We start from the raw sequence: 24,451 nt of genomic DNA, 5'->3' as shown, positions 1-24,451 counted from the left end.
AGCAACAGAAGGTAGAGGATAGGTATTTATAATTTCAGAGGACTCTGTGCCCAAAACTACTTCCTGAGTCAATTATGCAGCTCAAATTCCCTTGCCACAATCTACCAGCAACAAGGTTCCCTCTTGCTCCTCCTAGTGGGCCCCTACACTCTCTTCAGTGGCAGATAATAGGAATTCTTTTGTTGTTTTTAATTGTTTTCTTTAAATATACTGTATTTCTGAAGTAGTTTTCATGGTATTAATTTCTTTAGAGTTTGCCTGTGACAGCTTATATGACTCATTTAAGACATTGTGGCTGTTTTTTAACAGATTTTCTACTGTTTCTAATAACAGTTGTGAAATAAAAGTTAGTTTAGTGTTTTTATTACACTGTCAGCCCAAGCTATGTGAGGTCTCATAGCAGGTGACCAGACAGTTAACATAGATATCGCCAGTGGTGAGAGTTCTCCACCCTGGACTGATCCATCATGTCCTCCAAGCACAGAACTTGAACTAAAGAGGAGCCCAGCACAAAGGGCAGCTGCAAGATCAAGTCTCTGGAAACTATGGACCAGATCCTCAGCTGATGTGAACTGGTATAACTCCATTAAAGCCATGTGATAAATTGAACATCAATAGAGCTAGGCTGATTACAGCTGGGTGACATTTTAGAGACAGATTTTTTGACTAAAAAATGCACATTCGTGTCAACCAAAATATTCTGCAAATTTGTGTCACAGTTTCTGAATGGTTACGTAAAAAAATTAATGTTTTGTTATTTTCTAAAAAAAAACTTTCATTCAAAACAGCTTTTTGTTTTGAAATTTAAAAATTTAAAAAAAAATTGCATTTTTTTTTTAAGAAAAAACAAGGTGGAAAACGTCAGACAAAACAAAATATTTCATTTTGGGTTGAACAAAATATTGTGTGACCTCAAATGTATTTTTGTTTTGACTTTTTTTTTTTTTTTGGCAAAATGAAAATCAATTCAGGTCAACTCCAAAAAATTTTTAAAAAATTGTTTCTGATTCAGCCACTGAACAAACAAATAAATAAATAAATAAATCAGCTCCCATGTTGGTTCATTTTACATGACACAAGTAGATAGGTAACGGGGTGTTTATGCATGGGAACTAATTCAAAGATGGCCTATTTAAACCTTTTTCTATACTGTAAAGAGTTTAACTGACCACAAGATCAGTTATTTCAGAACTCAGGTTTAATCATGAATCTCATGATATTTGGCATTTTTCTCAAATGCCCCAGTTCCTGGAATTATGTGAGTACATGAGAATCTCAAGTTCTCTAAAGAAAGCTTCTAACTCTCTCAGTTGGGGCCTGATGTACATTCAAATTAGAGCAACCTAACTATATCACTCAGTGCTGTGAAAAATTTTATGCCTGGAGTGCCATAGTTAGGTTGACCTAACACCCATTCTAGACACAGTTAGGTGGATGGAAGAATTTTCTATCGATCTAGTTACCGCCTCTCAGAGAGGCGGATTAACTAGAGACAGAAAAACCCCTTCCATTGATGTAGGAAGTGTCTATACCACAGCAGCATAGATGTAGTCTAGACATAGCCTGGGAAAAAAACTCAAAAACATGACAAGTGTACTCTAAAGCCTACCCCTCCCCCTCCCCAACCAGAAGCAGGGCTGGCTCCAGGCACCAGCTTGTCAAGCAGGTGCTTGGGGCGGCCACTCCAGAGAGGGGCGGCACGTCCAGCTATTCGGCAGTAATTCGGGACGGTCCCTCATTCTGACTCGGAGCGTAGGACCTCCCGCTGAATTGCTGCCGCAGATCACGATCGCGGCTTTTTTTTTTTTTTTTTTTTTTGGCTGCTTGGGGCGGCCAAAACCTTGGAGCTGGCCCTGACCAGAAGGTAAATAAAAAGAACCCAAAGGTGGTGGTGTTGGGGGGAGGGTGTTGGTATATTTTAAAATATCATAATTTTGGGGGGCTGACTCAAATTTTTGAATGCCTTGGGTTTGCAGCACTGTTACAGAAACCCTGCTTTCTGAGCAAAGAGCAAGTTCTGATTATCCATCTTGACCTTCATTTTGGGAAAGTGGTGGGAATGGCCACAATTCCCACTGTGCTATAGTTTTCACCTATTCTTTCACATTGCCCTTAGGCTAGTGCAGGGGTAGGCAACCTATGGCAGGTGTGCCAAAGGCAGCACACAAGTTGATTTTCAGTGGCACGCACACTGCCCAGGTCCTGGCCACTGGTCCGGGGGGGCTCTGCATTTTAATTAAATTTTAAATGAAGCTTCTTAAACATTTTAAAAACCTTATTTACTTTACATACACCAATAGTTTGGTTATATATTATAGACTTCTAGAGAGAGACCGTCTAAAAACATTAAAATGTATGACTGGCACGCAAAACATTAAATCAGAGTGAATAAATGAAGACTCAGCACACCACTTCTGAAAGGTTGCTGACCCCTGGGCTAGTGCACTGGTTCACTCACACCTTCTAAACTAGCAACTATGTAATTCTCTAGTGACTTCAAAAAATTGTATTCCCCAGTCTTCAAGAAGAGCTATCTAGTCTGCCTGTCAAAGCTTCCCAGTCCATCCCTCTTATTATTATTGTACAGGAATTAGAGCTGTTAATAAGTCTCTTTTCCTGTTGGGTGTTTCTTGGGGTAAAACCAACCACGGTTGCAGATTGTGGCCAAAGTGGGGCAAAGGAGGCAGAGGGCAGAAGGAGGAGGGAAGGAAGGAACAGAGAGACAGAACACAAACATACAGAAGAGAACCAAGCTGCAAAGTGAGCTGGAGAGACCAGATGGTGGGAATGACAGGCAAAGAGAATGAGTTGTAATGCGTATCAGTAAGGATGAGTAAAATTTTCAAAAGTGTCTATGTGATTTAGGCACCCTTTGGGAGTGCAAGCCTTCCCCAGGGGTCCAATTCGAGTGGACTCACTGAGGGGAGATCACGGAGTGAGACAGGGGTGCTGAAGGCTCAGAAGTGCAGTCCCAGAAGGCTGTAAAGCCAAGGAGTTTACCTCAGTGAGAGTGAGACACCCTAGTGGGGTTAGCACTGCCAGGGACCATTACAGAGAGCCATGTGGGAGCACTGGACCTGTGAATCCATGACACTGTTAAAGGATGAAATTCCCTCCACCCCATGAAGGGGTTCAGTACAAGACCTATACATCACTAAAGTCCCACTTAAACCCTTAGCACACAGTTTTATGAGTATGCTTTAAGGTATGCTCCTTATCTTAAAAATATTGATAAATATATAATTAAAAACTAACAACAAACACAAAGTGGGTATTGCAATGAATTTAAACACCCTTTCCAACTTGGAAAAGAAATGATTTCTATGTATTCATCAGAGAACTGTTTTTCCTAGATAACTTCCCATTGCTGAATACAACAAGCTGTTCAAGTTCCAGGCTTTCACTGTAATTACCCAACTTATCAAGCAGAATTACATTCTATTGTCTTATTAATTTCTATATTCTAATCTTCATAATAGTGCTATTAAACAGCATCCTAGGTGGTGAATGGCTTTATTTGCAGTTTTACTAAAAAAAGTACACTCCGTAGAGCTAATCCGTATCCCTTCTACCCCTAAAGCAAGTATACTGAAAATAGAGGGTACAGGCATTATTAATGGGCAAAAATTCAGATTTGTTTCTGGTCCTAATTATAGATTATCACCTCTTTTTTCTTCTGTCTTATGGGATTTTTCACACTCTAGGCTCGTTGCCCTATACCTAAAATTACCAGGAGAAACCCAAGTCTTGATTGTGTAATTGTGATACTTTAGTTTTCACTATTTCCCGAGTTTACAAAAACACCTTCACATAGGAAAAAAAATGCCAAAAAGTAAGCTTCCAATCACACATCCTCCTATTATGACCTGTTGGCATTAGATTTTGTGAATGAGGCCCTTTCCATTAGCTGCTTGCTCATAGTAGAACAGAAGTTTCTGCCAACAGTTGCAGTTATAAACTCAATTATGTTGGGAAATGATGCAAGCAATTTGTTTGGTTAACATAAAGGAGACAAATTATCCAGAAATGCCCTGCACTTAAGAATTGAAATTGTGTCACCCATTAAAACAAAGAATCCATATACCTACTATTTTAGTGATTCCCCATTCAACTGTGCCTCGAGCCATCAGGTCCCATAGCCAGTCATTACTCCACAGGAAATCTATTGCACTTTGACCCTTAGGCCTCTAGTTCTGCAGTGAGCCCTGCATGGGAACATCCTACACTGCCTGGAATTTACAGCAGAGCAGGATCAGGACCTTATGGATTAAAGGCCTAGTTTTCACAGATGCTGAACATCCACAACTCAGTGGGAGCTGTGGGTACTGAGGACCACTGAGAAACAGGCCATAAACTCTCTGTCTTACCCACATACTGTGCTGATGACCAGTCTAAGTGTCATGAACACCATAGCCACTTTACACCACTCAATGGTAAAGAGACAAAGTGAGTACAGAGCCAATTTATGCCCTGTAGTAGGCTATGCCTCTCTAGCACCCCCTTGCAGAAAGGATAGGCCTTGCTCCTGCCGTGAAAACCAGAGCACCGCCCTCCAGCTAGGCTATTTTCAAGGCATCAGCCCCCTTGTGGGGGAAAGTTAAAGTAGTCCAACCAAAACATCAGTCTCCTCCCACAGCCCACAATGACAGAGTTCTAGGCCTTTGGGAAACCAAAGAGGAAAAGGGAAAGTTCTGAGACGGACTGGGGGGTGACCAAGGATCCCCAGTCAGCAACCCCTGCGTCCAGGGGTCAAGGATCATTGAGTTGCAGTCATAACCCCTTCACAGCACCATCCTGCACTGAGCAGTGATCCTCCTTTTTAAGGATCCGCCCATCTCCAGGCACACTGGGTTGAGGCTGATTGTGCCCAGAAGAGCTCTAACCCTTTCCTGACTGGGGTGGGGTTGGGATCTGCGCCCCCCTTCCCCCGCCACATGCCCACTTGAAGGTCTCTTTAGTGGAATAGAGTAAATTGGCCTTAGTGTAAATTGGAATCAGGCCCACAGAGTGTAAGTCCAAAGATACACCAAGCAATTCCTCATTTTATTTGGTGATTTGGGCAGCAAGGAATTCAACATTTGCTACATTTGAATGGGATTCAGATCGTTACACTTTGAAGTAGCTTGGTTCAAATCTGCTCTCAATGCAAAACTAGTTCAACTCATTTTGCTTCAGCTTTCAAATGAAGTGTCTAGGTGCAGCAATTACAAGACAGGATACTTGCCCCCCTCCCCAAAAGGTATGTGCAACAAAAGGGCATGAGTTATAAAGCAACCGCGATGCTCAGGCTAAGGGAGAGTGTAACATGTGCTCCCTGCCCCTACTGTAATAATACAATGAGAAACATACCAAAGGCCTGATTCAAAACCCACTGAAAACGATGGGAATCTTTCCATTGATTTCAGTGGACATCAGGCTGGGGAGGTGCTGTGTGCACTTATTGCTCCCCATTGACTTAAAGTTGGAATTTTGGGTGCTCAGCATTTCTAAAAATTAATTAATGCTTTATTCACTTAGCCTGAGTTGGGACTGCTGATGCTTTAGGGTCAGCCTTCCAGTACATCAGTCAATTTGTACTAATGTTTCAAATACCCATCAAATTGCTGCTTCTCACATTTTCAAGTAGCAAATTATAGGTCTTTATACTCTTTTCCAGGGAGAACTGTCCAAGAAGAGCAGATACTGTTAGTATGCCCCATTACCACTGATAAAGGCTCATTACTCCAACATGCTTTCCATTGCCACTCCAAACCTGGCATATAGAGCTTGCTGGTCTGAGCTATGATAAATGTTTTCTTAGCCTATTATACTGTGATTAATGCCTCTTGAGGGAAACCATTTTAAAGCCTAATGCTGTGTATATAGTCATCATTCGTGCTTTCAGGATGGGTTGTCACCCAAGGCCCTCAGAGTGCTGTACAAACATTGCTCACTTATGCCTCACTACCCTTCACCAGGTAAATAGCAGTACATGTCCACAACCATACTACAGCTAGATAAGTGGCCGAAAAGGAGGATAATGCCGACATTTTTGAAAGTGGTTATTAGTTCTGTATTCCCAGTTAGACACATAGGTTCTGATTTGCAGAAATGCTGTATTCAACTGGAGTTGTGGGCGCTCAGCATCTCTACAATCAGTGCTTGTATGTCTCAAGCTGGGCTCCCCCTAAATGAGGGGCTCAAAATTAGTGGCCATGTCTGAAAATTTTGGCCTAAATAGTTTGCCTTAGTTCACATAGCACACTGGTGGCCTCCTACGAACAAAACCAATGGAGCCCTGATTCCCAGTCCACGGTTCTAATTTATGGTTGGACAAAACCAGAAGATGGTAATAGGCCTGTTGCAAATTGGTGGTAATTAATAACGAGGCTAGGTAATATGACTACTTCCATGTGAGTTTCAGTGTGTCATTCATAGATCAACGGATATGTAAATGTAACTACCCAAGTGTTATACTTGAAAGAATGGTGTAATGTTTGTCTGATAGGAATTATGAAGACTCTGAACCCCAGAACTTTTCCCTCCCATGTATCTCCCCACTGACACCAGCAGGGCTCTGTGCAGGTGTACAGGTCACTCATCTGGAACAAGCTACAGGATCAGGGTCTAATCAAGGACATATACTACTGAAGACAACGCCTCCTTATAATGAATGCTTTCTTAGATATTTAGATCTAAATTTGCCTAACTCTTTCCTTGCTGCCCAGGAGAATAAAGGCTCACCACTTTCTTGCATAGCCACATTAGAGTTAATCTCACATTACAGTTAACCCTGTGACGTTGTGCAGTCTATATGGTTTTATAAAAAACTTGATAATAAGTCAATATAATGTAACTGAGATAGTTTTAGAGAAAATACGGTAATAAGTGAATGTAAGTAACTGGGATATGCCTCATGCAAAAGGTCTCTTGTAAGGTATCATTACAAAGCTTATAATCTACTGAGTGTGATCATCTGATTTGTATAAATGTACCACTCTTGTATCTAAAACTAGAAATATAAAATGTAACTCTGAGGGCCTATTGTAATTGTGTAAAGTGTGGACCATTAATGATGGTTTGGAATCTTGATGACTCCCATTGTCTGCAGATGGCTGTATTTACCTGTGAGTCTTCCTGTATATGTGTGTGCTGGCAAGTGAGTAATGATGTCTTGCAGTGACATGTGATCATGTCACCTGAACTGGAATCCATCTTTAACCTGGTGCTTTTCCAGTGAGGGGGGGTGGAAACCCAGAGAGACAAAGAGTTCCCGCCTTATGCAAAAGATATATAAAGGGGGGAAGAGAACAGAGAGGAAGCCATCATGAAGAATCCCCTAGCTATCACCTGAGCTGCAACAAGAGCTGCACCAGGGGAAAGGATTGTGCCCAGGCCTGGAAGGTGTCCAGTCTGAGAAAAACTTACTGAAGCATCTCTGAGGGTGAGATTATCTGGATTCAGTTTGATTAGGCATAGATTTGCGCATTTTATTTTATTTTGCTTGTGACTTACTTTGTTCTGTCTGTTACTACTTTGAACCACTTAAATCCTACTGTCTGTATTTAATAAAATCACTTTCTATTTAGTAATTCACTCAGAGTATGTATTAATACCTGGGGGAGCAAACAACTGTGCATATCTCTCTATCAGTGTTATAGAGGGCGAACAATTTATGAGTTTGCCCTGCATAAGCTTTATGCAGGGTAAAACGGATTTATCTGGGTTTAGACACCATTGGGAGTTGGGCATCTGAGTGCTAAAGACAAGCACGCTACTGCGAGCTGTTTTCAGGTAAACTTGCAGCTTTGGGACAAGTGATTCAGACCCTGGGTCTGTGTCTGGAGTCAGACGGGAGTGTCTGGCTCAGCAAGACAGGGTGCTGGAGTCCTGAGCTGGCAGGGAAAGCAGAAGCAGGGGTAGTCTTTGCACATCTGGTGGCAGCTCCCAAGGGGGTTTCTGTGATCCAACCCGTCACAGTGGCGTAGTCGGGTTGGATCACAGAAACCCCCTTGGGAGCTGCCACCAGATGTGCAAAGACTACCCCTGCTTCTGCTTTCCCTGCCAGCTCAGGACTCCAGCACCCTGTCTTGCTGAGCCAGACACTCCCGTCTGACTCCAGACACAGACCCAGGGTCTGAATCACTTGTCCCAAAGCTGTAAGTTTACCTGAAAACAGCTCGCAGTAGCGTGCTTGTCTTTAGCACTCAGATGCCCAACTCCCAATGGGGTCTAAACCCAGATAAATCCGTTTTACCCTGCATAAAGCTTATGCAGGGCAAACTCATAAATTGTTCGCCCTCTATAACACTGATAGAGAGATATGCACAGTTGTTTGCTCCCCCAGGTATTAATACATACTCTGAGTGAATTACTAAATAGAAAGTGATTTTATTAAATACAGACAGTAGGATTTAAGTGGTTCAAAGTAGTAACAGACAGAACAAAGTAAGTCACAAGCAAAATAAAATAAAATGCGCAAATCTATGCCTAATCAAACTGAATCCAGATAATCTCACCCTCAGAGATGCTTCAGTAAGTTTTTCTCAGACTGGACACCTTCCAGGCCTGGGCACAATCCTTTCCCCTGGTGCAGCTCTTGTTGCAGCTCAGGTGATAGCTAGGGGATTCTTCATGATGGCTTCCTCTCTGTTCTCTTCCCCCCTTTATATATCTTTTGCATAAGGCGGGAACTCTTTGTCTCTCTGGGTTTCCACCCCCCCTCACTGGAAAAGCACCAGGTTAAAGATGGATTCCAGTTCAGGTGACATGATCACATGTCACTGCAAGACTTCATTACTCACTTGCCAGCACACACATATACAGGAAGACTCACAGGTAAATACAGCCATCTGCAGACAATGGGAGTCATCAAGATTCCAAACCATCATTAATGGTCCACACTTTACACAATTACAATAGGCCCTCAGAGTTACATTTTATATTTCTAGTTTTAGATACAAGAGTGGTACATTTATACAAATCAGATGATCACACTCAGTAGATTATAAGCTTTGTAATGATACCTTACAAGAGACCTTTTGCATGAGGCATATCCCAGTTACTTACATTCACTTATTACCGTATTTTCTCTAAAACTATCTCAGTTACATTATATTGACTTATTATCAAGTTTTTTATAAAACCATATAGACTGCACAACGTCACAAACCCCAGTGCAACCCTTGGTACTCAAAGGAACACAGTGACTGTGCTGGTGGGTCTTCTCCCATGAGCAAGTGGGCAGGGATTGGCAGAGATATAGCTCTGTCGCCCCCATACACCTGCCAGCAAAGCTGGATGAATGTATAGAGGGGAACATGTTACACCCCATCAAGGATGTAGCAAGTTTCTCTCCAATCCCTCCTCACCAGCAACAGAGGAGATCCCTCAGACTAGCTCAGAAGGGTGTCTGAGGCACATTACTTCTCACTACTCCCCCCGGAATAGTTCATTTGTACATTGCACTCTGTTCAGAGCCATATTTAAAGGCACAAAGCCGGGTCCTCCTTTGAAGTCAATGGAATCACACCAGCAGAGAATCTCGCCAAAAAGTCACTAACTTAGAACCTATCCCTGCAAACTCCATTGACTTTAAAGTTCTAATCATGGAAGAAATGTTATGTCTTGTAATAAGAATTTACAGGATGAGGCCCACAGAGAAAAGTAACAATATTTGTCATACTTCAGGCTTTGCTGTGCTCTTTTCTACAGCAATTCCAGTTCCATCAGTCTCACAGCCAGTGAGACATTTGTCACCTCTGAAGAAGGGATAAGCTGACAGAGGGCATTGTTTTGTATTTTGGAAGCTGTTATCTATTTCATTGCTCATTATCTGATCTTTGAACACAGAAAATCATAGGGAAACTAAGGAAAATTCCCTGAATTCTGAATCCCTTTTGCATTTGCCAGTGTTCACACCCCTTTTTCTGTATTACTTGGTCAGAGACACTTGCATAAATGGGTGGTTGCTCAGACAATGGTGGAGAAGGGCCATTCTTGATCTATAGTCATGTGTGAGCAAGGGCATTCACATGCAAATGTGGGCATTCATGCCAGAAGTGCTCACCCTGGTTTTTAAAGAATCAGTCACCCAAGCCCAGAGAGGAAAAATTACCATATTACTCACATGACTGAGCCATCACACACCATGAATAGTAAATGGTCTTAAAACCTAGTCAAAGAAAATCTAGAGGCTGTAATTTGTTTGCCTGGAGTCTTTGCTCAGCCATAATGAACATATAGATTCTTCCAAATTTGGATAATTTGTGAACAGAGTGGAAGGCTAAATTAGTTGGATAAATTGTTGCTACTATTAGCTAGCATTTACATGTGCACATGCAGACTAAACATATACCATGAAGCGATAACATTATCCCCCTTAAACTCACATCTGTCCAGATGCCTATGAGACAACTACACTGCAAACAAAACAAAATCATTAATAGTGGCTACACAGTGAGCATGCTGAGACTAATGCTGATAACGCTAGTCGGGACAGTCACTTAATTTGTTCTCCCCTTGTTTGTTATCCATCTGTAATTACTTATACTAAAAGGTCATTGGAGCAGGGATATACATATAGCACCCAACACAAATGGGTCCTAATTCCTTGTTGGGCCTCTAATTGCTACCATGGTACCTATGATATATAATGTGTAACAATACTTGCTAAACAATGGAGACATTGAGGCACTTTAGAGACTAACATATTTATTTGAGTATAAGCTGTAGCCCACAAAAGCTTATGCTCAAATAAATTTGTTAGTCTCTAAGGTGCCACAAGTACTCCTGTTCTTTTTGCGGATACAGACTAACACGGCTGCTACTCTGAAAGGAGACATTATTATAGAATGAGAGTGGTTTCCAAAGGAAAATACACAGTATATGTTTTAGTTCAATCTGCTTTGTATATATGTGTTCTCTTTTCTCAATTGTACCCCAGTTATTCAGGCACAAAAGAAGTGGAGAGAAAAACAACTCTCTTTAAAAGCTACAGTTAGTTCATTATAACATACACTGAAAATGTCGAGTGCAATGTTAATTAGATTCCATCTCTGTTTATAACCCACATTGTCACATTTCCCAGCCACTATATTTTTTAAAAGCTTATCAGCGTGGGTTAATTTCAACAGTTTAGTGTTGTTTAAGAGCACCATGTTATTCCCAGAAAACAACCATCCAACAACCCTTCATTACACTAATTACACTCTGATTTAAGGTGAACAAATACAGAACATTGTCCTGGTAAATAAAACTTGCACAGTCATAAAGGCTAGAAAAATGCACACAAGTCTCAGCACCACCCTTAACTTTATCCCCTTTCCCCGCCTCTTGTTTCTCTTTAGTAATAAATGATGCAATAGAACAATCATCCTGTTACTATTTAATTTGCTCTATCGGTTCACACAGTACTTCAAAGGCTAATAAAAATGGCAGACGCTTATCCTGAGTAGTTGCACAAACGAAGGGTGAGGGGCTAAAATAAATGGGAGTTGGGCTTCTAAATATACTGGAGAATTTAGGCCTAGATTCACAAAGGGACTTGGGTGTTACTGTACAGCAGTAAGTGTTGCAGAGCCTGACTTTTAGGTACCCTACCATGGTGTGGACAGGGCCGCCGAGAGTGGGTTCGGGCCCCGTGAAAATTTTTTTTCGGGCCCCCCAGCAAGGGCGGACTGGCTAAACAGGGCTGACGAGAGCGGGGGAAGCCGGGCCCCCTTCTGGACCGCCGAGCCCCAGTAAGGCGACGGGGGGGAGGGGCTGGGCCCCGGGCCCCCTTCCAAACCACCGGGCCCCGGTAATTTGTACCGGCTTCCCCCACTCTCGTCAGTCCTGGGTGTGGAAGCTTCAGCCTCAAGTTAGGTGCCCAGACTCCTTGTACAACGCGTGGGGAGAGTTAGATGCCTAAGAATGGCATCCTTAGAAGCCAGCAAGCTGAGCAGAAAGCCACCTAAGCTAGCCACTCTCTGCCAAGGTGGGCCAGAGACAGAGAGAGAAAACAAGTATGAGGTTGGCTTTATAGCCCAGTGGTTAGGGCACATCCCGTAAGTATAGGGGGGAAATCAGGTTCTACTCCCTGCCTCCATAAATATTTAATTATTCATTCAAACTTGGAACAGTTTCAACAGGAGGGTTTGAAAGGCACTTATGGTAGAATACCCAAAAGCCTGCTGGTCAGGGCACTCACCTGGGATAGGGGACACCGGGGTTCAAATCAGCCAAACCTGATTGCTACATTGAGGCACATTCTTTCACCATAAGGGTAGGACACACCCTACCAGCCAACCTCCAAAATTGCTGATCTACTTGCCCTTGGCTGTCTTTTGTGGGGGGCCCAATTTGATGCTTAGAGAACACTTACCAGATCTTGTTCCACAGGTCAGAGCGCCAGGGGAATGCCTAGTTTGAGAATCTCAACAGGCATTAGGCAAGAGTGAGGGCTCTGAACAGTCTAGCATCCTGAGGGTGTTTTGCACACTTGAACCAGAAATGTAGGCCCCTATGGGATTTTCCCAGCAGAAGATTTACTACTTACAGGGTTAGTTGGCAGCTGGGTGTGGGTTTTAAGGATCTCAGTGACTCCTAAATGTTGGACTTAGGCACTTAAGTCCATTTGTAAATCTAACCCTAAGTCCCTAGTTCCTCAAGGAGTTCTGCATGCACAGACCTCTGCACTCATGCAGCACTCCATTAAAGTCAGGAGGCCATAGGGTGACCAGACAGCAAATGTGAAAAATTGAGACAGGGGGTGGAGGGGTAGTAGGAACCGATATAAAAAAAAAAAGACCCAAAAGCCAGGACTGTCCCTATAAAATCGGGACATCTGGTCACCCTAGGAGGACAGGGTGGAACTCCCTGCAGGATCTGGACCTACATCCTATCTGTGATTCCTAATATAGTCTTCTCCCCAGGCTAGAAAAACATGGGTTAAAAAAAAAAAAAAAAAAAGCCTTACTTTTGAAAACACAAAGAAAGATGGATTTATAATACATCAAAGCAAGGTTTGTAAATTCAGATTTGTTTTGTGACACCATCCCTCCTTAGATAGCTTGAGAGTTTTTCCCACCTTTAAGTGAATGTGAATGGACTGATGAGTCTGTCCATGGAAGAAATACAAGTGTTCCCTAGAAGCACAGACACAAGGGAAATAGAATGTTTCTAAACAGTGTTTCCAACTCTCATAATTTCATAGTGACCCTCACAATATTTGGGGTGAAATCCTGACCCCATTGAAGTAAATGAATGTTTTGCTATTGACTTCAATAGGAACAGGATTTTATCCAAGAATTTGCTTGAAGCCCCAGCTCCTGGAATCATATTATTATTCAAGAATCTCAGCTGTCATTAAAAAAAAAAAAAAAGGCACTTTGTAGCCATCATGGTTGCAGAGGAAAGCTTGAAAAGTGACCCAAGTGTATCCCAAAGATCCAAACAACAGAAAACAAAGAAAAAGCCAAAATGGATTTAAATCATACTTTTTTAGGCTTGAGTCATAATGTTTGTACACAATGTTGATACTACTATCATTATTAAAAAAAGACACCAAGTGTTAAAGGTGGTGATAATTAGAGCCCAGGTTGTGACATAATTCATACTTATCTTCTTCTAGGAGAACCACCAAAAACTGTTCTTTTAAGCAACAGAAGGCCCTTTGTGGGATCCTTTTATAACAAGCCTGCACTGCCATCACAAGGCAAGGGATGACTCAGCTGTCTGGGGTTTTGCATGATTGCTTTGATAGGGATGGAAGACAGTAATGGAAAGTGAACTTTTAAAAGGGGAGAGCCCTTTTAAGAAAGTTATGAGTGAAATGGGAGAGGTTATAAAAGCTTGACTTATTAGCATATCATGCAATTTGAGCTAGGGATACTAAGAGGTGCTGAGGGAAAAAGGCGGGAAGTGGGATTGTTGAGAGGGGTCTTAGCCTATTGTTCCTTAAGAATATCAGAGAAAGTAGCACTGAGCCTTGTCCTAAAGACTTGTCTCTTGCATTTTGTATTAGAACAATGCTTTTGCATCGCAAAGGACTTGAAGTAATTCTCTCAAAATGTCTCTGCTATGAGCTCTGTTGTTCTCTGCCCATGTATATTCTTGTCATAGTTTAACACATTTTATTCTTTGAAAAATAATTGAAAAAAAAATACAAACACACAAACAAATTAAAAACAATCAAATTTAAAGTTAATAAATGGACATTTCCTTTTTGTACCATGCATAATCAACATGTAGAATTCCATGCTCCAATATTTCAATGAGGCCAGAGGGTAGGTGGGGTCAAAAGAGGTTTGACATGCATGACTAATAATATCCACAGTTATATTACACAGGGCAAGCAATTATGAGTGATACAAATTCTTATTCTTAAGGATGTGAGTCAATCACTAACTGCCTCAGGTTAGGACGAAATTTCCTAGATGAGTAGATTATTTCATAATGCTCTGTTATAGGGATTTTACACTTTCCTCTGAAGCATCTGGTATTGACCACTGTCAGAGACAGGATACTGTAATAGGAACACCATTCGTCTAATCCAATATGCCATTTCCTACAGTTTTTATATGTTGAGTCCTTTCAATAGAGATTCCTAACATAAGATTTCAGAGAAGTGGCACTCCTCAGTAACACATTTCATATGGAGAAACAAGTTACCTAGAGTCAGTGAGAAACCTCTGTATAGAGCCATGTAAGAGGGGACTAGTTGAGTTTAAGCTAAAGCAAGTATCACTGGGGAGCACTGTTATGCTACCCAATTGGATGAAGGTTTGCATAGATATTAGGTCAAGATTGAAAAAAAGAGGAATTTGATGCCCTTTTGTATTCATTCATTTTCCTATCCAGACAGCTGAATCCTCCAGAGAAAAGAAGTTGCCCATCTGTTGGGTTGTCGTTTAATATCTGAAACAGATTAAGCATTAGCGCCATCTTGTCTCTTCCCTATAACACCAATTTAGAATAAGCTATACCTCCCAAGGGGAAAGGTTGAGATTGTTTAGTGGCTGTGAGAAGGGGCTGGGTTGGGTGTGAGCAATTGTTTAAAAAAGAACCAGGAAGGATATTGCAGCCATTAAAAATCAGTCAAATTATCTCTTCTAAATGCAGTTATATTCCAAGATGGCAGGAATCTTTGGGTGAGGATTTTGAACATTGTTCAGAATTATTTGGTAAATATGTAGTATATAGGAATTGGGTAGTATCCCTTTAAATAGTTAGGAGCCCTCTCATAGATCTCCCTGTAGACTACTGCAGAAGTCACAAGAACTTGAGAGAGCAGCAGTGTGTATATGTAGCTAGTATAGTAAATGTAGTTATTTGGAACCAAGATGTGTCCATGTGGTTTTCTTATGTTCTTAATGTTGTATAAAGAGAAAAGATAGAACAAAACAGTTTATTGTGAACAAATTTCAGACTATAGGGTTGTTAATGCACTGTTCACTTCCACTCTTTGCTCATGGTGTGGGACTGGTCTGAGGCATTATTTCCTCTCTTTGATTGGATGACTGAAACACTTTTTTTAACAAGGTAACTATGACTATTAAAAAGCAAGCAAGGAATAACAAATGAGGAACAACACATTTTCTTGCTCTGACATAAATACCTTTGGTCACACATGAATACAAGTGTTCGTACAAAGAACAGCCATTTCCCAAACATTTATGTGAAAAACAAACCCATTTATAGTGAATGGTAAATAACAAGGGATGCAAACATGGTTGAATCAATGAACCATTCAGAACAGGAATGTTTGCCTACACCATTCTGCAATATTCAACTCTGTTCCAGTCTTGTGCCTAGATTCACAGAGCAGGCGATACATTCAAAGGATGAACATACATCCTCAGTCCTTCAACAGGAACTGAATTAGCCTTCCTGTAAATCTCTCAAATAGGGTGACCAGATGTCCCAATTTTATAGGGACAGTCTTGATATTTGGGGTTTTTTTTTATATAGGTGCCTATTCCACCCGGTCCTGATTTTTCACACTTGCTGTCTGGGCACCCTACTCTCAAACCACCTGACTAGACTGAAGTGCATCAACATAGGAATTTACAAAGGAGCTACATGCAATGAAATGCAGCATGGCAACAAGATATTACTGTCCATACAGAAACTGCCCCAACCTCCTTACAAACAGTAATGGGTATGGAGTACTGATACTGGAGAATATTCCAAACCCAGATCATGAGGTCAACCGAATTCTAAAAGTTGCTAAACCCAACATTGTGGTCATGAAGCTGCTGGCAGGAGGTCACAAGAAGGATTCTAAGATTCCTCCAGAATTTGACTTCTCCCCTCACAAATATTTCCCAGTTGTGAAACTTGTTTGAAAGACAAGAGATTATTATTAGGATACCTGAACTGTAATCTGTATTTCAGATACCTGCTTTGAAATGGAGTATTTTATACTGTAGCCAGAGGGTATGGAGTAGTCACACTTAATGCATTGTCATGCTAGGCTTGCTACTGCACTCTGGTCATAATAGTCATGCTGCTTCATTATGGTTGTGGTAGTGATGCCACTGCATTAACTTGGGATAAATTGGTATGTAACTTGTGCCCCCACTATGCAGCATGTATTGAACTAGACATGGCGAGAGGCAGGGCTCATTTGTGCATTGAAATTAGGTTTAGGGCTAGAGGTTTGGTCTTAGGCCAAACTGGGCTTAAATGGCATTGGAATCTCACAATTTGTTCTCAAACAATAGCAGCCAGAAACAGCAGAAATCTTGCTTAGATTGACCAAATGGTGGAAATCTCACCAATCTTGTGTGATTTCCTCCATCTTGGACCAAAATCTCTTGAGAACAGCTCTTCCCATGAGATTTTGATTGAGAGTGGAAAATTGGCTCCTTCTAGTGTAAGATCTGAGTCAGAATCACTCTGATGGGGCAGGTTTGAATTCATGGACTCTGACACCCTCCTTGTGAAATTGAAGGGGGGTTGGATCTGACTTTCCAGTTTTGTTCTAGCCTCTCCATTTCACTATTGAGTATCCTGGCCTTTATTTAAGAATCTCCTGGTTCCATTCCTGCTCAGATCACAATTTAATCTAATAATGGTTTAATAAAGAAAAAAATCACTTATTAAAATGCACATTTCCCCCCTCTATCATCATTTGGTAACCACCTTTCTTACTTTTCAGTGTGGGATAGGCTGCATCTGTGTGTGTGTTTTTCACTGTTGTGAAAGAAAGCACTTCAGTCTGACATCATTCCACAGGAATACAAAGGAAGGAGAGAGAGCCATGTGTGTGGGAGAAATTCAGGTGTTGATGGGTCTCCAGGATAGGGCAGGTGACAGCTAATGAATTCTGGTGATCTGTAAAGATGCTGCCCTTTAGAATTTGACATCTGTCCATTGTCCCCTTGTGTTTCCCTCTGCACAAAGGACGGTCTGAAATGATTCACCCAGGATTGTTTGGGGTTGCCTGCCGATTTTTATAACTTGCTTTCCTGGAACCAGTGGATGATTGATGTGTACACGCAGAGATAGGTGCAAGTGGTCCAGCATTGTGTGACAATCCAGTGGGCTGTGAAACAATGAGGAGATACAGGGCTCAAATGATCACTTTTTGTTTGACGCTGAATGAGATGCGGCATTTTTACTTGAGTAATAGCTTTCCCCCCTCCCGAGGCAATGGATTATGGTAACTGAAAATGTTCAGGCACTATGGTATCAAAATAAACTATACTGTTAACTGAAGACTAGAACTTAAATGAGTTAATCCGTTCCTTTAAATAGCTTTCAGTCTTGGGTGAGGTGAAGGGGAAATTAGGGATTGTTTTAATAATCTTAACAGTGATAAAAAATGAGTGTACAAGTAGGGTGGCATGTAGCAGTCTGCAAGGGGGGAAAGTCATGACTCCGGACTTATGCACAGTGATAATTCCTCAATTACAGCTTTGTTAATGGAGGAATCAAACATGATCTGACAGTCACTTAAAGTTACACTTACCAGTTTTTCAGTTCCATATTATTCACGAGTGAGATAAAGGCTAATTCAGGTGATACATTTATGAATAGGGTTATCTGAAGGAAGAGCCTGTGATAGCAGGGGATTGGGTGTGATGACTCAGGACGTGTCTTCCAGTCCTACATCCTTTGCTGCTATGTATGTTCCTATATGTAGTACAGTAGGAAACCTGTGTCTATTCAAAGCTATTTAGGAAAATGTTGTTTCCCTCTGAATTTCCTCAGCACCAGCACAACTCACTGCAATTTGGGTCGAGGAGGGGAAAGAGAGCAATTCATCAGTGGTTTTCTTTACAGATTTTCTGCAGACACAAGCAGGCATAATTTTGACCTCAACTTTTCTTTTTCTGTGGGCCTACCACTGACGCCTGCTGGCCAGATTGTGAAGGTACAGGCTTGCCAGAAAGGGGCAATATTATATTGTACCTTTCAGGGGTTAACTTCAATGCTAAACACAGTCAGCAAAAAAAGTTCCGAGAAGGTTCTGAACTTCCTTACAGGCCAACTTGTCCAGATCCAGGAACCATTTCAGGTTAAAATACGTTATTAGGGCTGTATTGATGCTCCCAGGAAAGCAGCTCAGAAGCCCAGCTGACAAAGTGAGCTGTGCTTGGCTTGTCCACTTCATGACATTTACCACCGTCAATCCACAAGTTATCTTCCAGAACCTTGATGCCATACACCTCTGCTATGGGGCTGGGCATCATTCCAGGAGTGGAAGCTTCTGCCGTCCAGGGACAAAGACTCAATGATTGGAGGAGTGTGTCTCTTCAGGCCTATTCTTGGAAGCCAAAGATTTTCTGTGAGCCAACATGACCTATGGGAAAATTCTATTCAACGGCCAGATGGACAGTCAGATCAGCCATGTACATGTGAGCAAAAATTCACCGGGTTAAATATCTAATCCAGTTTGTACCTGCAGGTACCATTCATATCCAAGCCACTGGCATTATTGTTTCATGCCTATTAGTAAATAAAATAGATTCTCTTAGTGAAAGGAGAAGAAGAACATGCAGGTAAACAACCTCTCTTCAACGTTCCTAAGTTAAACAACTTTAACAGTCATCTATATTTTCCCTTCCTGCAGAAAAAAAATACCTATTTAACTTGATATCATATTTCCACTTCCTCATGAGAATGCTATCATTGATTTGATTATGTCCAGGGCAGACCTCATCAAACTTGCTCTACCAGTAGGCAAACAGAATTCCTGAGTGAGGCTGAGGGAGAAGGCTGGGATTTTGTAGAAAGAAATTGTCGTGATCCTGAGGCAGGTCTCAAGCAGCTTGAGGTCTGGTTTCTAGGCTGAGATCAGTACCAGAGGTCAGAATTGTGTCAAAGTTTCTGCATTCAGAGCGAGGGTCAAAATCTAAGTCAGAGCCAAAGCCAATGCTGGGAGATCCAGAGTAGTGTTTGTCATGGAAGCTCAGTCACTGGTAATCCATATTGTTGCCTGGACACTTCCTGGTATGCCCTGTGCACATATGTAGGGTCAAGGGGCCAATCAGGAGCCTGCAAGGCAGCTGTCAATCATGTCTCTGGGATGGGATGTCCCGCTGTGGGTTGCAGGTCGTGGGGGGTTACAGCTGCTGCTAAGTGGTGGTATCTGGTGGCTCTGCCAACCCGGGTTCAAGTATTAGCAGTCCTTACTGAAAAAAAGGACCTTCGAATATTCCCCAATGAACTTGACAGGACAGCATTATGCTGAAGTTTGTGTGTATGGTGGGGGGTAATTACCTGTAAGGCATTGAGGTAGAACAAAAGGCAAAGCCAAGCAAAGGGAGTCAAGGAAAAAGCAGTGTAGATCTGCAAATGGGTTAGCAACTGCTTCTGAAGAGTAATGTGTAACGTAACTGGGAACCACCAGATGACACTATTACAAATTGTCTTACAAGGTTCTTTAAACTGACTGATAACTAGGCAGTTAGATTTTGGAGAAATATTTACTGTTTGTTGTGATGCAATTCTTGGTAGAAACTGTGCATGTCAACAGTAACGTCTGTTAAATATAATGTCCCTCTGACTTAGGCTGTGTCTACACTACACACCTTTTAGTGACACAGGCTATCCTGCTACAGCCGTGCTGCTAAAAGGTGTGTAGTGTAGCCATTCTTTGTCAGCAGAAGAGAGCTCTCCCACCGACAAAGTGCTGTTCACCCCGGTGCTTTTCACCAGTAAAACTTTTGTTGTTTGGAGGGGTGTGTGTGTGTTTTTTTCACACCCCTGAATGACAAAAGTTTTACTGACGAAATCCAGTCTTCTCATAGTGACTCCTGGGCCATTGCCAGGTGTCCCCTGCTGCAGGTTCTTCTCACACACTCCTTCCTGTAGCAGTTTTGCAGTTTCTTTGATTTTCCTCTCCTCGTACACCAGACACCCATGTAGGAAGGGGCCTGGTAAGAGCTATTGAGGGGTCAGGGCCCGAGAGGAAGAAGATATCTCTTGCCAGTGAGCTTTAGAGATTACAAACTTCACTATAACAAACAATAAAAATCCTTGCAGAATTTTCAAGATTTAATTCTTAAAGAGTTTTATATTAGAAACAAGCACATAGGAACTGCATGCTGGATCAGACCACTGTCCATCAGTTATCCTCCCTCTGACAGTGGGCAGTACCAGATGTGTCAGAGAAAGGCACAAAAAAGCCCGTAGTAGACAATTGGGCCTAAAAGGGAAATTTCTTCCTAATCCCCATCAATTAGCAGATGTTTTATGGCCCAAATCATGAGGCTTTGTGTTTTTCTTTTAATCCTAGTGTGTGGAACTGTGGCCATTTTTGTTCTCTGTACAAATGCCTAATCTTTTTTGAAGCTCTCAATCTCAAAGATATCTCATGGCATGTTAATAGTGTGGTATGTAAAAATGTCTTTTCTTTTATCAGTTTAAAACTTGTTGCCTTTCAACTTCATTAAATGACCCCATGGTTTTGTATTATGAGAAACAAGGAATGAGAACCCTGTCCACGTGCTCTATACCAGCCATTCTTTTGTTTACCTTTGTCACATCCCCTCTGCCTCTTCCTCTCAATACTGACAATCTTTCTGATTGCTTTTCATACAGAAGGCTTTCCATTTATTTATTTCTCTTCCATGCCTCCTGTTATGCTAAAAGATGCTGATGGCGGCCATCAAAAGACAATCACAGCCCTCCTGAAAGTGAATGGGTGTGCCAAGCACTCTTTCAGACTCAGCTGAATGAACAGTTAAGCCCCCCCATAAAGAATTCAGCAGCTGCAAACAATGGAGGAACAGCCTAAAACACAGGGCAGCTCAGAGAAACTGGGTGAGGTGTGGAGTTGCAGACTAGGGGCTGTTAGGATATTGGTTTTGCAGCTGGTGTATGTGAGAGACAGAAAGCCTGGAGAAGAGTGGTGACTGTGATCCTAAAAGGCAGCAGAGGCAGAGCGAGCTTCTGGGGATTTCTGCCTGTTGTGCTTGTTTCTACAGTGGTCAAGGAAACAAGACTTTGTCTACTAATATTGCACCAAAGAATACACCTGGCTCATATCCCTGATTTGTCATCCTTAACAGGAACAAACTCTGCAAGGCCCTGAATAGTGTCTTAATTGCTTGGACCAAAGGGGCAACAACTCACAACATCCTCTTTGTTGATCTCCCGACACTCCGCCCCGCCCCCCACCATTTCTGCTATATCCTTTTTGAGACGGGGTCACCAGAACTGCACTCAGTATCCCAGCTGAAGGTGTGCCATGGATTTACATCATGGCATGATATTTTCAGTACTATTTCCTAACCTAGTCTTTATAGATTGTAACTTTTTGTTTGCTTTTTTGACCGCTGTTGCACGATGAACAGAGGTTTTCCTTGAGGGCGTCATCTTGGCTGCTTTCTGACTATGCTGTATCTGAGGGGGAAGTAAATACCATCACACTTCTCTCAGGAATATCGCTGTAAATAGAGGGGAGCCATTTTGGGGTCCAGGATCAGGAGGGCCCTGGGTAGGGTCCTATGTGGAAGGCTGATATTTGCAGCTGGATGATCTACAGGGATTTGAGTATCCTCTGAATATTCAGGATTCTGAATGTGATCTGAATCCAGATATGAGCCTTCACTCTTATTGACATAGGTTGGAATTTGGTCAAACAGTGGTGACACTTTCTGGAATAACAGAGTAGAATTGTAAAGCCTAGAGCTGTGTTTCTTAATGAATGTGTACAATACAGTGTAATTCATCTCATGTTATAGCAGAGAAAGAGATTCCTCCATGTAGAGATGAGAGCAATTCTAACTCCAGATTGACATGTAGTGCATGAGAAATCCTGTTCACCCATATAACCTGTCCTTAAAAAAGGACAAATTGTAGGTCAAATTCTTAAGTAAAACCCTAAAACCAGCACAACTTCTTCTCTAACTCCCTAGCTGGCTGCTTGCTCACACACAAACAAAAACCAAAAACTGGGGTACACAATTTGTAGTTCTAATACTAGTATCTCCTGTGAATTTATTTTTGACATCCATGAATGTTTGCTATTTAACGAGGTGTATAATGCCCTCTAGTGGTAGGTGGGTGTATATACATTAAGATGTCATACTTTTTGTAATGGGAAAAATGTATTTAATTTCCCCTTAAACTAATTGGAAATTGAACTGAGAAAGGCAGAATGAGTAGAGGCGGAGCTGGACTGAAATACTTAATCCAAATGAGAACCAAAGAGTAGACCTGAGTCCTTCATATAAAGGATGTGGTAGGAGACAGCAAGTAAGCCCCTCTCCATAAGAAAAAATGTGTGTTTATGTTCCATGCAACGTCAGTCATATTTCCACATGTTGAACATTATCTGCTTCTGCCCAATCTCTTAATTTACCCTCCTTTATAGTCATTTTGATCTTGATATCCACATATTATAATATCTTGAAAACTAGACCAAAATGTGTAGCATCAGCCTGGGAATGAAACTGTTGTGGGAAAAGAGCTATTATCAGACAGATTTCATTGTCCTGCTTCCTCCATTGATCTAGTATATGGCTTCTGGGTCACAACGCCTTTGATTTCCTGCTAACTGGCTGGTTTGACAAGTGTCTTAAGACGAGGGGGGATATTTTGCACTCTGTTTGCAGTGCACCTGCAGTTTGTTTGCACATTCTCAGATGCAGCACCCCAGTAATAGCACGCATTTAAATAAAGAAAGTTTTGAAGCCACCTGACCTTCACCTTTCCCAGCAGCTCAAACCCTCTTCAGTTCAGGACAGATCTACACTACAAATTTACATTGGTGCAGCTGCACCAATGCATCTGCACCGCTACAGCGCATCAGGTGATGATGCTCTAAGCCAACAGGAAAGGTGTCCCATCAGCTGAATAACTCCACATCCATGAGAGGGGGGTAGTTATGTTGGTGGGAGAAGCTCTTCCACCAACATAGCATTGTCTACCCAAGGGGGGTTAAGTCAGTATAATTATGTCACTCAGGGGTGTGAATTTTTCACATCCCTGAGCAACCTAGTTATACCAAAATAAGTAGATAGTGTAGACCAAGCCTCAGTTTCCATCCCCTATTACACACCTCCAGTGCTCTGCTGCTCCACTATATATGCACCACTGTCCAGAGTGAATTATGACCTCTATAGTATTTTTCTAGTGATCAAGATTACAGGCACTTTCCTTCAGCAGCACAAACAAAATTTGGGATTTATGTGATGTTCAGCCCACATCCATCTTAGCCACAGTGAATCTCCATAAAGGAGTATGCTTAGTTTACTGAAAACCAAATTTGGATAGCCATTTCATTAACTTTCCAATAAAAATAAATAAATCAGAAAAAATTGTAAAAATTCACCATACAGGGTCTATTTTGAGCTTTTTGTCCTGAAAACAACTTCAAATTTTTTAATATATATTTTATAAAAATACTTTTTCATGTTTCAACTAAATCTAAGAGTCAGTGCCCAAGATATGATGCCTGCAATACGAAGCCCTGGATTGTATTCATCTTTTTTTGCGAGGAGGAAATGGTTTTCCTACCCAGTGAAAATTTAATATATATATATAAAAATTCTCATCCTGAATTTGGTTGAAAATGAAATGCAACATTTTTTGCAAACCAAAAATTTGAAAAAAAACCCCAAAACCTCAGTTTGGGTCAAAAGAATTTCAAGAACATTTAGTTTCAATATTGGCCATTTTTTGGTAGCATAATTAATTTAAATTTTAAAACTAAAAGTTGTTTTGACCTGCAAAATTGGGATTTTTCATTTGGGAAATGTCAACTTTGTTTCAACAATTTTGAAACTTTTTTCTCAACATTTTTGATCAGGAAAATTAGGCAAAATGGACCCTTTCACACAAAAAAATTCAGTTTCAGTGAATCACTGTTTTCTGATGAAAAAATGTTTTATTCAAAAATTCCCAAGCATCTTTACTCACATATTATATTATGTCAGTTTCTTTCTGTTGGATTATTGATGTCATTGCTTTTCTAAATATATTTTTTTTCTATTTAGTTGTTTTGTAAAACTTTCCTTCCATAGCTGCTATGCAC

The sequence above is a fragment of the Malaclemys terrapin genome, chromosome 1 (assembly GCF_027887155.1).
Source record: "Malaclemys terrapin pileata isolate rMalTer1 chromosome 1, rMalTer1.hap1, whole genome shotgun sequence".
Classification (NCBI taxonomy): domain Eukaryota; kingdom Metazoa; phylum Chordata; order Testudines; family Emydidae; genus Malaclemys; species Malaclemys terrapin.
The sequence above is the reverse complement of the archived record's forward strand: the minus strand, read 5'-3'. Positions refer to the sequence as shown.